The sequence below is a fragment of the Crocuta crocuta genome, unplaced genomic scaffold (assembly GCF_008692635.1).
Source record: "Crocuta crocuta isolate KB4526 unplaced genomic scaffold, BGI_CrCroc_1.0 scaffold41, whole genome shotgun sequence".
Taxonomy (NCBI): domain Eukaryota; kingdom Metazoa; phylum Chordata; class Mammalia; order Carnivora; family Hyaenidae; genus Crocuta; species Crocuta crocuta.
The window spans coordinates 16,664,561-16,677,476 of NW_027529428.1; the positions used below are offsets into that span (position 1 = coordinate 16,664,561).

At 39.4% G+C, this 12,916-nt stretch overlaps 1 non-coding gene across 1 annotated transcript; it reads right to left on the reverse strand.

Moving 5' to 3' along the window:
- Positions 1-5,824: 5,824 nt before the first annotated feature.
- LOC144227747 (U1 spliceosomal RNA) lies at positions 5,825-5,980 on the reverse strand. The gene has a single exon (XR_013334048.1). It is a non-coding gene; the product is annotated as a U1 spliceosomal RNA (small nuclear RNA).
- Between the last annotated feature and the right edge of the window lie 6,936 nt (positions 5,981-12,916).

A 12,916-nucleotide genomic window follows, 5' to 3' on the forward strand; every position in this document is an offset into this window, starting at 1 on the left:
TTGTGTAGAAACCTGGAGTCAGACCCAAGTTCCACTGTTATGAACTCTGTGACTTTGGGTATGTGATTTAACTTCACTGAGTCTGTTTCCTTATGGGTAAAACAGAGTGAAGGCTAAATGGGACAGCATATCTAATGCATGATGGATGGTCTAGTCAGTATCAATGCCAAGAAATGATTTATTAAATTATTTTAAAGTCCAGGAGCTATGAATAAACAGACTGGTANTGACTTTAAAACCATTTTTAAATCAAAATTAATTTTGTATTTATTATTAAAATTTTATTTTTAAAAATTAAAAAAATTTAAAATTAAAATGTTTTCTTTCTATAAAGTAAAATAACTAAATTAAAGTTGTGTTAGGTTGATGGTCTTAGGTGATCATCATCATAATTTTGGAATTTTTCATTATGTTACAATTAACTAGCATTTCTTTCCTCTTTCAATTTGACCATTTAAAATTCTGATATTGATTCCTTTTTGATTCATTGGGGTCTCGTATGTCATTAAATGCTGAGCTCTAGTGTAAAGCAGAAATTACATAGGATAATGAAACTTATTTAGGGACAATTTAGAAAATGTTTATTTGGATACCCGTGGTTTGTTTTTAAAGAAAGACGCTTCACTCCTTGGTAATTTCAGAACAAGCTGTTTTCTAGTGGAAAGTAATTCCTCTTTTTATACCTCAAGTTAAATATTTCTGTCTATTCTTCAGTCAAACTGAAAACAAAACATAGCAAAACAGTGACCCTGGTTAAGTACACCATCAATGAGAACTCGTCCCCTTTATTTGAACAAACATTCATTTAGTGCCTACTGTATCTACTAGGCTTCATGGAGAATGTAGAGATGATCCAGACATCCATGCTACCCTTAAAAACACCATGATTGAAACATACTATCATGAGTTATGGGCATAAAGCTTCCTCCTCCTCCCAAAACAAAACAAAAAACACAAATAATAGTATCAGAGAAACTATTGAATTGCCAGAAGCTAATTAAAGCAGTTTGAACTCAATCTTTATCCTCTCTACCATTTAAGTTATATTTTATCAATCCTTGGCAAGTTCATGAATTTTGGTGCCTCACTGATTCTAACCGAATTGTGTTATTTTGGTAGTTGCATGAGTTCTAATTCCATATTAGAGCACTAGAACATATGAAAGAGGCTTAATAAATAGTATTATTAGTTTTTTTTAAAATTTTTAAATGTTTGTTTATATTTTGAGAGAGAGAGAAAGACAGAGTGTGAGTGGGGGAGGTGCAGAGAGAGATGGAGACAGAATCTGAAGCAGGCTCCAGGCTCTGAACCATTAGCACAGAGCCCAGTGCGAGGCTCGAGCCCACAAGCTGTGAGATCATGGCCTGAGCCAAAGTCAGACACTTAACCTACTGAGCCACCCAGACGCCCCAATAGTATTAAGATTTTTAAAACTTTTACTATATGCTGGGCAATATTCTCCATGCTTTGTGTATATTGATTCATTTAGTCTTCCTAAAATCTCTATGAGGAAAGTACTGTTATCATCCCTTCCTGACAGATGAAGAAATGAAGGAACAGAAAATTTAGATAACTCGACCAAATCAGGTGTCCAGTAAGCTCTGGCTGCAGGATGCAAAAACAATGTGGCTTCAGATCCCATGCTCTTAAACTCTCCACTGTGCTAGAGCCAAATGCTGCATGGAGGCATGTTAATGAAGAGGTTTCAGAGTTCAGTACCACTAGTACCTACCTGGGTTGGACAACTCCAGAAGCAGTCAGATGTTTGCCTGTATAGTTTTATTTTTCCAGGCAAGGGGGGCTAATCTGACTAGTGCTGCTCTAGATATTCTAGTGTATGTCTTTGATGAATCCTTGAGCTCATTTCTATTCAGTATATACCTGGTAAATTCAAATGCTGGGTCATTGGTATATATACATACGTAAGAGTGGGATTTCTGGGGCATAGTGTGGAAATGTTGGGAAATGTACCACTTTTGCATTTCCAGCATCAGTGTATGAGAACTTCACTTTCTCACCAACATCTGGCATTTCGTTGCTTTTATTTTAGACATTCTGGTAAATCTGTAGACATATCAAATATGGTTTTCATTTGCATTGTCCTGATGACTAATGGAATTGAGCTCTTTTTCATGTTTATCAGCTTCGTGTCCATCAACTTCCACGAAGGGTTTTTTTTTTGTGTTTTGTTCATTTTTTATTAAGTTATCTATGATTGATTTTTAAGAACTCTTATATTCTACATGTAAGTCCTTTGTCAGATAATTTTTCACTCTGTGTGTTTCCTATTCTTTCTCTTAGGGAGGGTCTTTTGATGAACATAAGGCTCTTAAAATTTTACATAGCCCTATTTACCAGTTTTTCCCTTTATTTTTTTGTGGGTCCCATTTAAGCAAACTTTGCCTACTCCAAGGTCTTGAAGACCACTTTCAATGGTTTCTTTTAAAATGTCTACTGTTATTTTTTCACATTTAGATCTGCAGTCCTTCTGGAATTAATTTTTTGCGTATCATGTCATAAAAAGTATTTTTAGTTTTTTAAAAAAGTGTTTATTTTGAGAGAGAAAGAGTGAGGAAGTGGGGTCGGAGGAGACAGAGAACCCCAAGCAGGCTCTTAGCACAGAGCCTGACGTGGGGCTCAAACTCACCAACCAGCCCCTTACTCCACTGAACAAGCAACATCCCGTTAGAGTCATCATGATGACAAGGTAGTGGTTTGAGGCAGTGCCACACAGAAGGATATCTGGTAGGGTCTGGGCTTCATATCTGATACATCATCAAAATTTACAATAGCAGCCGGACTTTTTGCATATGTGTTAACTCAATGAAATCATTATACTGATTCAAGGATCAAAAGATCCTATAGGGCTGTGTTTCAAATCTTTTCCAAGCTGTGGTACATGGATTTGCTAGATTAAGACAAATAAATGAGTTTATTTCTCTACTGTGCAGATAATCTCTTGGTGAGTATCATTTCAAGCTCATCTTCCTACCCTCACCCAACAGATACTCACCCTAGCTCCTGCAATCTTTTTTTTTTCCATGATGCTATTTCTTTTTTTTAATTGTAAAATACACATAACATAAAATTTATCATCTTAACCATTTTTAAGTGCACAGTTAAGTGGTATTAAATGCATTCATGTTGTGCAACTATCACCACCATCCATCTCCATAGCTCTTTTCACCTTAAAAATTGACATTCTATACTCATGAAACAATAACTGTCTATTCCCCACTTCCCCTTGTCCCTGGCAACCACCAATCTATTTTCTGTCTCTATGATTTTGATTACTCTAAAATATTTCATATATGTGGAATCATACAGTATTTGTCTTTTTGTGGCTGGCTTATTTCACTTAGCATTTTTTTAAATAAATGTTTATTTTGAGAAAGAGAGCATGAGCACAAGCAGGGAAGGGGCAGAGAGAGAGAGAGAAAGAGAATCCCAAGTAGGCTCCATGCTCAGTGCAGATCCCAATGTAGGGCTCAAGCCCATGAAATGTGAGATCATGGCGTGAGCTGAAATCAAGAGTTGAATGCTTTACCAACTAACCCACCTCGGCACCCCACTTAGCATAATGTTTTTAAGGTTTATCCAGGTTGCAGCATATGTCAGAATTTCTTTTCTTTTTAAGGTTGAATAATATTCCACTGAATGTATACACTCAGTGTATACACATTTGAGACCCTGTGTTCAATTATTTTCTGTGTATATACCCAAAACTAGAATTGCTGGGTCATATGGTAATTTTTTGAGGAATTGACATATTGGTTCCCACAGTGGTTGCACTATTTCATTTTACATTCCCATTAACAATAAGCAAGGGTAATTTCTATACATCCTCACCAACATGTTTCCTTCTGGGGTTTTTTGTTGTTGTGGTTGTTGTTTTTTGTTTGTTTTGGCAGTAGCCACTCTAGGATGTAAGGTGGTATCTCATTATGGTTTCAATTTGCATTTCCCCAATGATTAGTGATGTTGAACATCTTTTCACATGCTAACTGGCCATTCATGTATCTTCTTTGTAGAAATGTCAGTTCAAACCCTTTGCCAATTTTTAATCAGGCTTTTGTTGTTGTTGACTATTAGGAGTTCTGGATATCAATCCCTTATCAGATATATGATTTGCAAATAGCTTCTCCCATTCTATTGGTTGCTTTCTTACAATATTTACATTGTCTTTTGAGGTGCAAAACTTAAAATTTTTCATGAAGTCAATCTGTCTATATTTTCTTTTGTTCCTTGTGCCTTTGGTGTCATATTCAAGACAAATCCAATCTCATAAAGTTTTTGCCTTATGTTTTATTCTAGGGGTTTTATTATTTTAGTTCTTACATTTGGGTCTTTGTTACATCTTTAGTTAATTTTTGTATATGGTGTTAGATAATGATTCAGATTTGTTGTTTTACATCTGGATATCTAGTTTCCCAGGACCACTTATTAAAAAGATTGTCCTTTATTTACTGAATGGTCTTGGCAAGCTTGTCAGAAATCATTTCATCATGTATGTTGAGGGTTTATTTCTGGGTTCTCTGTTCTGTCCCACTGACCTATATGTCTGTCTAAGTTCAAAACTAAAAGTTCATTGAGCTTTTTGGATGTTTATATTCATGTCTTTAATCAAATTTTGGAAGTTTTCAGCTATTATTTCTTCAGATATTCTCTCTGCCTCTTTTTCAGTCTCTTGTCATTCTGGAACTCACATGACATATGTTCTGGCTTACTTGATGGTGTCCCACAGGTCACTTTAGCTCTGTTTACTTTTCTTCAATGTCTTTTCTTTCTGTTCCTCAGACTAGATAATTTCCATTGTCTTATCTTCAAGTTCACTGGTTCTTTCTTCTGCCCATTCAAATCTGCCTATGAATCCCTCTAGTGAATTTTTTCACTTCAGGTATTGTACTTTTGTGCTCCAGAATTTCTTTTGGGTTTCTTTTTTCAGTTTTCTACCTTCTTTTTGATCTTTCTATTTTGTTCATACATCATTTTCTTGACTTCCTCCATATCATCCTTTAGTTCTTTGTGCACCTTTAACATACTTGTTTTAGAGTCTTTCTCTAGTATATCTGCCATCAAGTCTTTTTCAGGGATAGTTTCTGTTGATTTCTTTTCCTTCAAATGTACCATACTTTCCTGTTTCTTTGTATGCCTTATTTTTTGTTGTTTTTGTAGAAAATAAGACATTTGAATCTAATAATGTGGTAACTCTGCAAATAAGATTCTCTGTATTCCCTAGAGTTTGCTGTTTTGTTATGGTTTTGTACACTGTTTTTATTTTGTTGTTGTTGTTATTGCTGTAGTCTTTCTCTGTGCCAAGGATAACTAAAATGTAAACTTAAGGTCTTCTCGGGTCTACTCTGAACCTATTCCTTTCCCTGGCCATATGGAGTCACTTTAAAATTTTCCCCATATCTGCAGTTATAAATGTCCTAGTCTTTGTTGTCTGGTTGCACAAAGGGAAAAAAGAGAAAAATGTGAGGTTTGAGGGGATGGTAAGAAAAAGGGCTTTGACCCTTTAAGTCCCCTGGAAGTCACTTCAGTTGGAGGGGGAGGGGATTGCAGCAATGCGAAGAGGTACAACAAAAATGGCCACTGCCTCTTTGTCTGCACCTCTGTGGTCAGATGCAGCAATCAGTGATCAGAGCACAGATCCTCAGTATTTGGAGAATAGAGTCTTTTTTGCCTGTCCTGGCTCCTACAAACTGTGTATGGGCTACTCCAGGAATATGTGCATAACTAGCTTCCTGCCACAGGACTGGGGTTGGGAGATGGGCAGCTGCTGTTGTACTATGAGGTGAAATGTATCAAAAAAATTTTTTTACAGGGGAAAGCATGAATTCAGTCCCCCAATACCACAAATATGCAGTCGAGCTTCCCACATTTGGGGAAATTGCAAGGATCAGCACATCCAGAGTGCAATGGATAAGCTTCACCCTGGGAAAACCACTTTCTTGACCCACTTTTCATTTGTACTTATTTGTTGTATGTTAGAGAGCCTTGTGACCAGCTTTAAATTCTCTCTGGATGTTCTGTAAATTCTACAGTCCTGGAATATAGATCATTCTTTGTTCCAAAAGTGATTCATTGTATTGCTCAGAGAGAACAAATATTGTTGGGGCCTCTGGGTGGCTCAGTCGGTTAAGCATCCCACTTCAGCTCAGGTCATGATCTCATGGTTCTTGAGTTTGAGCCCCACGTTGGGTTCTGTGCTGACAGCTCAGAGCCTGAAACCTGCTTTGAAATCTGTGTTTCCCTCTCTCTCTGCCCCTCCCCCACTCATGCTCTGTCTCTCAAAAATAAATAAAAATTTTAAAAAGAACAAATATTGTTCCTCAAGAGGTTTGGTATTTCTGGATAGTCAATTGGGAAGACAGTTGGGACTTCTAGAGAAAGTGGATCCATAAGACCCAAAGTGCTACTAAAAACAATTTATAAATGTAGGTTGTGAAGCTCAGAAAGAAGCTTCTCTTTGATATTTCTCCTGAATTAAATGAAAGGGAGACACTGGGGAATTCTGTGGACAGTCAGGGAAGCTTCAAATTTGGTGGCTATAAAGAGAGGAGTTAAAATTGGGGAACCAAGGCAAGGGGTGAACGCGGAGAGAGGGAAGTAAGACAGAAGACTACTTCCTCAAAGTCAGGACGGTTATAAGAATGCTCTGGTTTGAACTTCAAGAAGTTACTGGAAATGAATAATGTCATACACACACATGCACATAGAGACATCTATTGAAAAGATGTAGCAAATGTCTTTTGCAAGTCAGTTTTTGGCAAATTAAAGCACCATGGTGATCCTTCAGCTTGTTAGGGGACAAGAGGCATTGGCTGTCCTGGTGGGGATGTGAACAGGAAATGAATATGTTGGCCATTGTATCCATAATGGAAATTTATTGCTCCCTCTCTTCAGCCCTACTGGCTAGCCCAGTTTCCTTACTTCCTAGCCAGCACACCTCAGTTTGCTAACTAGGTCCACTCTTCTTGGTCACTTACCCCAGAATGTATGTCTCTTCATCCTTAGTATCATGTCATGGCTCAGGTGTCTGGCTGGGCCTTTGGCAGCCTTTGGTACCTCATCTGACTCCACTGCTCTCCTGTTCTATTGAGCATTAAGGTCATAATTTAATCACCTGAGGCATATGGAGTAAACACTTTGTTAAATTTGATTACTTAATATTTTTAGAAAATTAACAATTTTATGGAGATAAATTTGTATGTATGAAATACATATGCACATATACATAGGTAGATGATACAAAGATATATAGATATACACACATCAGAGTGTTTGCCTGCAAGAGAGATCAATAATACATACGTCTGTTGGACACAAAGTAGCTGAAGCTTATGAAGAAGGGATAGAGAGAATAGGAGGGGAAAAGTAAAGGAACTAGAGCTGACAAAGAGTAGAAGCAAAAATGTCCACATACCCCCTACTTTTAACACAAAGTGGGTCACTGTCAGATAATGTCATGATTCCTGACACCAGAATTCCCATGGTTCTGTCCCTAAAGATGCTGTTCTCTTTTATAATCCCAGGCCAAGAGGGGCTCCATTCAATCCCCTTTTTATTTATCAGGTTTGATACACTTAAACAGGCTCAAGAACTCCCATTGGTTTCTCTAATGTTATCCCTCATCTATCTATATCTATATCTATATCTATATATGTATATACACACACACACACACACACACACACACATACATATTCTGATTATTTCAGGAGTGTCTGGTTGAAGATAGAATCAGAGATGCTCGGGGCGCCTGGGTGGCTTAGTCGGTTAAGCTTCCGACTTTGGCTCAGGTCATGATCTCGCGGTTCGTGGGTTCGAGCCCCGCGTCGGGCTCTGTGCTGAACTGCCAGCTCAGAGCCTGGAGCCTGTTTCAGAGTCTGTGATTCCCTCTCTCTCTGACCCTCCCCTGCTCACGCTGTCTCTCTCTCTCTCCTAGAAATAAATAAAAACATTAAAAAAAAAAAAAAGAATCAGAGATGCTCACTATTACAAATACAAAGGAGAGCAATAATAAATAAAAGAACCTTGGAGCTAGACTATGGGGGTTAAATCTCAGTTCTCCCATTTACTCAGTATGTCCTTAAGCAAAATTGTCTACCCTCTCAGTACCCCAGTTTCTGTGTTTATAAAATGAGACCAATGAGTGAACCTGCCTTCTAGGGTTGTTGTGAGAGTTAATGGGTTAATACACATAAAGCACTTGGAACTGCCCTGCCAATATTTACAACTCCGTAAAGGTTAGCTTACATCACTGCTTTCCTCTTTGGCTAGGAATTACTACAAGTAGGAGTAGACTGCTCATTCTACCAGTTCTTCCCAATCACTCCTCTCCCGTGCCACGCCTGTATGATGGAATGCCCCACTCATCCGAGGATGTCAGGAAAGAGAACTGGAGTGAAGTGTGGAATGGTGGACCTCGGGTTTAAGGTGAAGCACCAGGTGCTTTCTCACCTTCATCCACCTATTAGAAGAGCCTATCTGAACTGGCCAAGTCTTGATGTAGTCCAGGCCATGTCCATTTCTTTTCCGTACTCAACTCATCTTTCATTACTCTCTGGCCAGTAGAAGGTGCTGAATCTCATGACCACCACTCATGCTTCTTACTCTACGTCCCCACTCTGTTTGCTAAGGAAAATGCCCAGGATTGCTGGCCAGGTGATAAAGAAAGCTTGGGGCTAGGAAACGTCTTCCCCAAACATGATTGGAGCAAAATACCCTTGGACATTATACCCTCAGGTTCCTCAAAATTTAAGTTACGTTTTTCAACCAAATGAACTTCCCTAGTCTGATTTCCTGGAAAGGCCAGATATTCAAAGAAATTGTATGGCACTGGTGGCCAAACGAGGTCAGTAAATTCTCCTACTGAGCCCCTTCTCGGGCCTGAAAAATTACCTGCTGGCATAGGAACATGTTAGAAACTTGTGGGCAGGGACTGCCTCCCAATATTTGCCCTCCTACAGACTCACCGATGGCCCACTTGAACTCCCTAGAGAACTCGGTCCTCTGTTGTGGCAAAAGCCACATTCCTGTAAGTGCTGTCAAACCAGATGTCTGGCCAGTCTGTTTTTCCATGATATGTGTTACTCTATTGGGACATGTGTCTTCAGCGATATACGCTTTGATGCCGAGAGACCACTTACAGCAGATTTTTCAAGGAAATAATCAGACAGGGGCCCATGTCATACACACACATAGGTGGGGTCATTTATGGTTCCATTGTTTTGTAGTATCAGCAATACTGGAAATAACCCAAGTGGCTATCAATAGTGATGGCTTAAATAAATTATTGCGTAACAATGCAGTGAAATACTCATCAGTCTTTACAAGTAATCATGGGATCTATAATTGTTGACATGGAAGGATGCCCATGGCAATTTTGATGAGTAATAAAAGCAGTTCAATGAACAGCATCTTAATATAGTGGCATTTATTAAAATTGCATTCATATATATAGTGGGTATATGTGTGTGTGTGTGTGTGTGTGTGTGTGTGTACACACATGTATATATATGTATCCAGAGGCTATAGAAAATTATGCTCACCAAAATATTAGCGAATATCTCAGGTGTGAGTACTTGGGTAATCTTCTTTATTTATTTATGTAATTTATTATTATTATTATTATTTTTAGAGAGAGAGAGTGCCATGAGGAGGAGAGAGGGAGAGAGGGAAAGAGAAAGAGAATCTCAAGCAGGCTTCATACTCCGCACAAAGTCCGACATGAGACCCGATCCCATGACCCCGGGATTATGATCTCAGCCAAAATCAAGAGTCGGATGCTCAATCAACTGAGCCACTCAGGTGCACTATTTGGGTAATCTTTACTCTTTTTTAAAAAAAATATATATTTTACAATGATATAATGTGTCATTTTGCAATCTTAAAAAACTAAACTTTAAACATTTTAATTCTGAGGGGAAAAGAATGAGCTAGGTTTTAATCCTATTTTTATTAATATAATCTTGGGTTGACCATACCAACCAGGTAATGGCATAAGAATCATGTGAATAACATTTATTGAGCACTTACTATATGCTGACAGGCTCTCTTCTAAGCACTCTCCATGTCTCAAACCATTTAATCTACACAACATTCTACATTTTACATGTACCCCTGTATTACAGGTAATGAAACAGTACCAAGGGAGAAAATCATTTGTTCAAGGTCCCAGGGCTGGTACAAGATGAAACAGAGAGTTGGGCAGAGGTGTCTGATCATGTGCTGCCTCGTGGACAGGGCACCTCCTCTTTATCTGCAGGGACGTCTGAGAATGGACAGGTGGGTGATCGGTGTAGGACTTCCTCTATTGCTCTGAAGGGTCTTCAGCCTCTCACTGGCCACCTGTTCACTTACCTCCTCTCAACTTCAATTTCCTCTTTTATAAAACAAGAAAGACTTCTTAGACCTCCCAACTTACAATGTATTACTCCCTCTATACCATGTACGGGCCTAGGAGCTACTGCTCTTGTGGCGCTTACGCTGTCATCACCAACATCCTATGTCAGGGTGAGAGACAGGCCCCTGGATCCCTCAATGGGCCAGTTGTCAAGACAGGCTAGAAGGCAGCTGAGCTGGGCATTATCTGTGCCTGCATTTACCACCCTCTACAATAATTCTGTTCATGTGTCATTCTCTCCACTGGACATGGGCTCCTGAAAGCAGAGACAATGTCTCGAGCATCTCTGCATCCCCAGCACCAGGAACTTAACGTTATTCAATTAAACAACATCCTTTGTGGGGTGAGTAACTAGAAATTACAGCCATGTGGCCTTTGACTTCAGGGTAATAGGGCAAGCAGTGGTTGCATCTTAACTTATTTTTAGTGTTACATTTTCTACCTTATCTGGCACCACATTTAGAGTACAAATTTTATTAAATAAAGAAGTCACTAATTTTTTTTTAATATTTTATTTATTTTTGAGAGAGAGAGAGAGACAGCGTGAGCAGGGTAGGGTCAGAGAGAGAGGGAGACACAGAATTTGAAGCAGGCTCCAGGCTCTGAGCTAGCCGTTAGCACAGAGCCCAACACAGGGCTTGAAGCCGTGAACTGTGAGATCATGACCTGAGCTGAAGTCGGACGCTTAACCAACTGAGCCACCCAGGTGCCCCAAGAAGTCACTAATTTTTAACATGCCATTTATGTAAAAGGCACCAGCAGGCCCTATTTTATATTAATTACTTAATTCAAGAAATACTAGGCTTTCTTTTTTTAATTTTTTAATGTTTATTTCGTTTGAGAAAGAGAGAGCAAGTGGGGGAGGGGCAGAGAGAGGGAGGGAGAAAGAGAATCGCAAGCAGGCTCTGCACTGTCAGCACAGAGCCCGACGTGGGGCTCAAACTCATGAAATGTGAGATCATGACCTTAACTGCAATCAAGAGTTGGACGCTCAACCAACTGAGCCATCCAGGCATCCTAAGAAGTACTAGGCTTTCTATGTAAGTTAGAAAATACCATTACAAAACTCCATCTCTTTCTTCAGGCATTTTGCCACTATCCCTCAGAGCAGCTAGTGGGGAGTGGAGCCTGATAAAACTTTTCTGCCTGTGTCAACCGTTCTGTCTACTTTCCACATAGTGCCACCCCTCTGCAATTACTATGGTTTATAAATCCTCATATGCCATGAGTTAGGAAAGTAACTCACACCGCCCCCCCAGGGTAAACTGAGGATCCTGATATCTGCTTTTCTTACAAAGGAAAATCCAAGAAGCATAGACAGATATAAGGCACATATTGAAATAGCCACTTTTGTTGGGCACAGGTTGTTCTCTCTTTTCCTCCCTTTTACTCACTTTTCTTCACAAGGATGGTGGTGAACAAAGTAATCAAACTTTGGGATTCTCTAATGCTGAGCCATCAATTAGGGCATGCTGATTACATCAAAATCACCTGATCTAAGTTTCAAAAAAATGCATATCTCTGCACCCCAACCATGGAGATTTTTAATCAAAAGGTCTGGGGGAGTGTCCAGGCACCTCTATGTTTTAAAGTTCCCCAGGGGATTCTGATGTGCAGCCAGGTTTGGGAAAAACTGATACGGGTCAGTCTCCTCAAAACATGAGTCAGCTGTCTTCTCCTGTCTCTGACTGCATTTGAAAAGATGAATCATTTCACTTTCTTTTTTTTTTTTAAACGGAGTTGAAACTGAGAGTCAATGGGAGAACTTCTTATTTCCTTTATCTGAGGTTGAGTTCAGATATTCCCTGCAGTGAACCAGGCACTGAATCTCCTTCTAAAGATCTTAAAGGGCAAAGGATGTCAGTCCAGGCTTCAGGAGAAAGATTCTTTCCTCCATTCCACCCTGGGACCTTGTTGTAGTCGTGATGAATCGTGGTTAGGGAATTCCTGGATGAAAGGGCTACGTGATGCTATAATTTCTAAAAGAAATACACATTTGGTCTTTGGTTTCTGTTTCTGATACAGAGGTCCTCAATCTGCTGGAATTTCCTGAGTGATGAATGCTGCAAAGTTGTTTCTATTATGTTAGTGAGGTGACTCATGGATGCACCTAAGTTCAGAGCTGGTTGGCAGTAGAACCAACCAGTGATTAGGGGTGTGGAAATTTGAAGTTTTAACTCCCTGACCTCCTGGCAAGAGAGAGGTGTCAGAGGATAAATCAGTCACCAATGTCCAATGATTTCAACCAACAACCATACCAATGAAATGAAGCCAATAAAAACCCAAAATGGAGTCTAGGTGGCTTAGTTGGTTAAATGTCTGACTTTGGCTCAGGCCATGATCTTGTGGTTTGTAGGTTGGAGCCTCATGTCAGACCCTGTGCTCACAGCTCAGAGCCTGGAGCCTGCTTCAGATTCTGTGTCTCCCTCTCTCTCTGCTCCCCCCACTCCTCACATTCTCTCTTTCTCTGTCTCTCTCAAAAATAAATAAACTCTTTTTTTAATT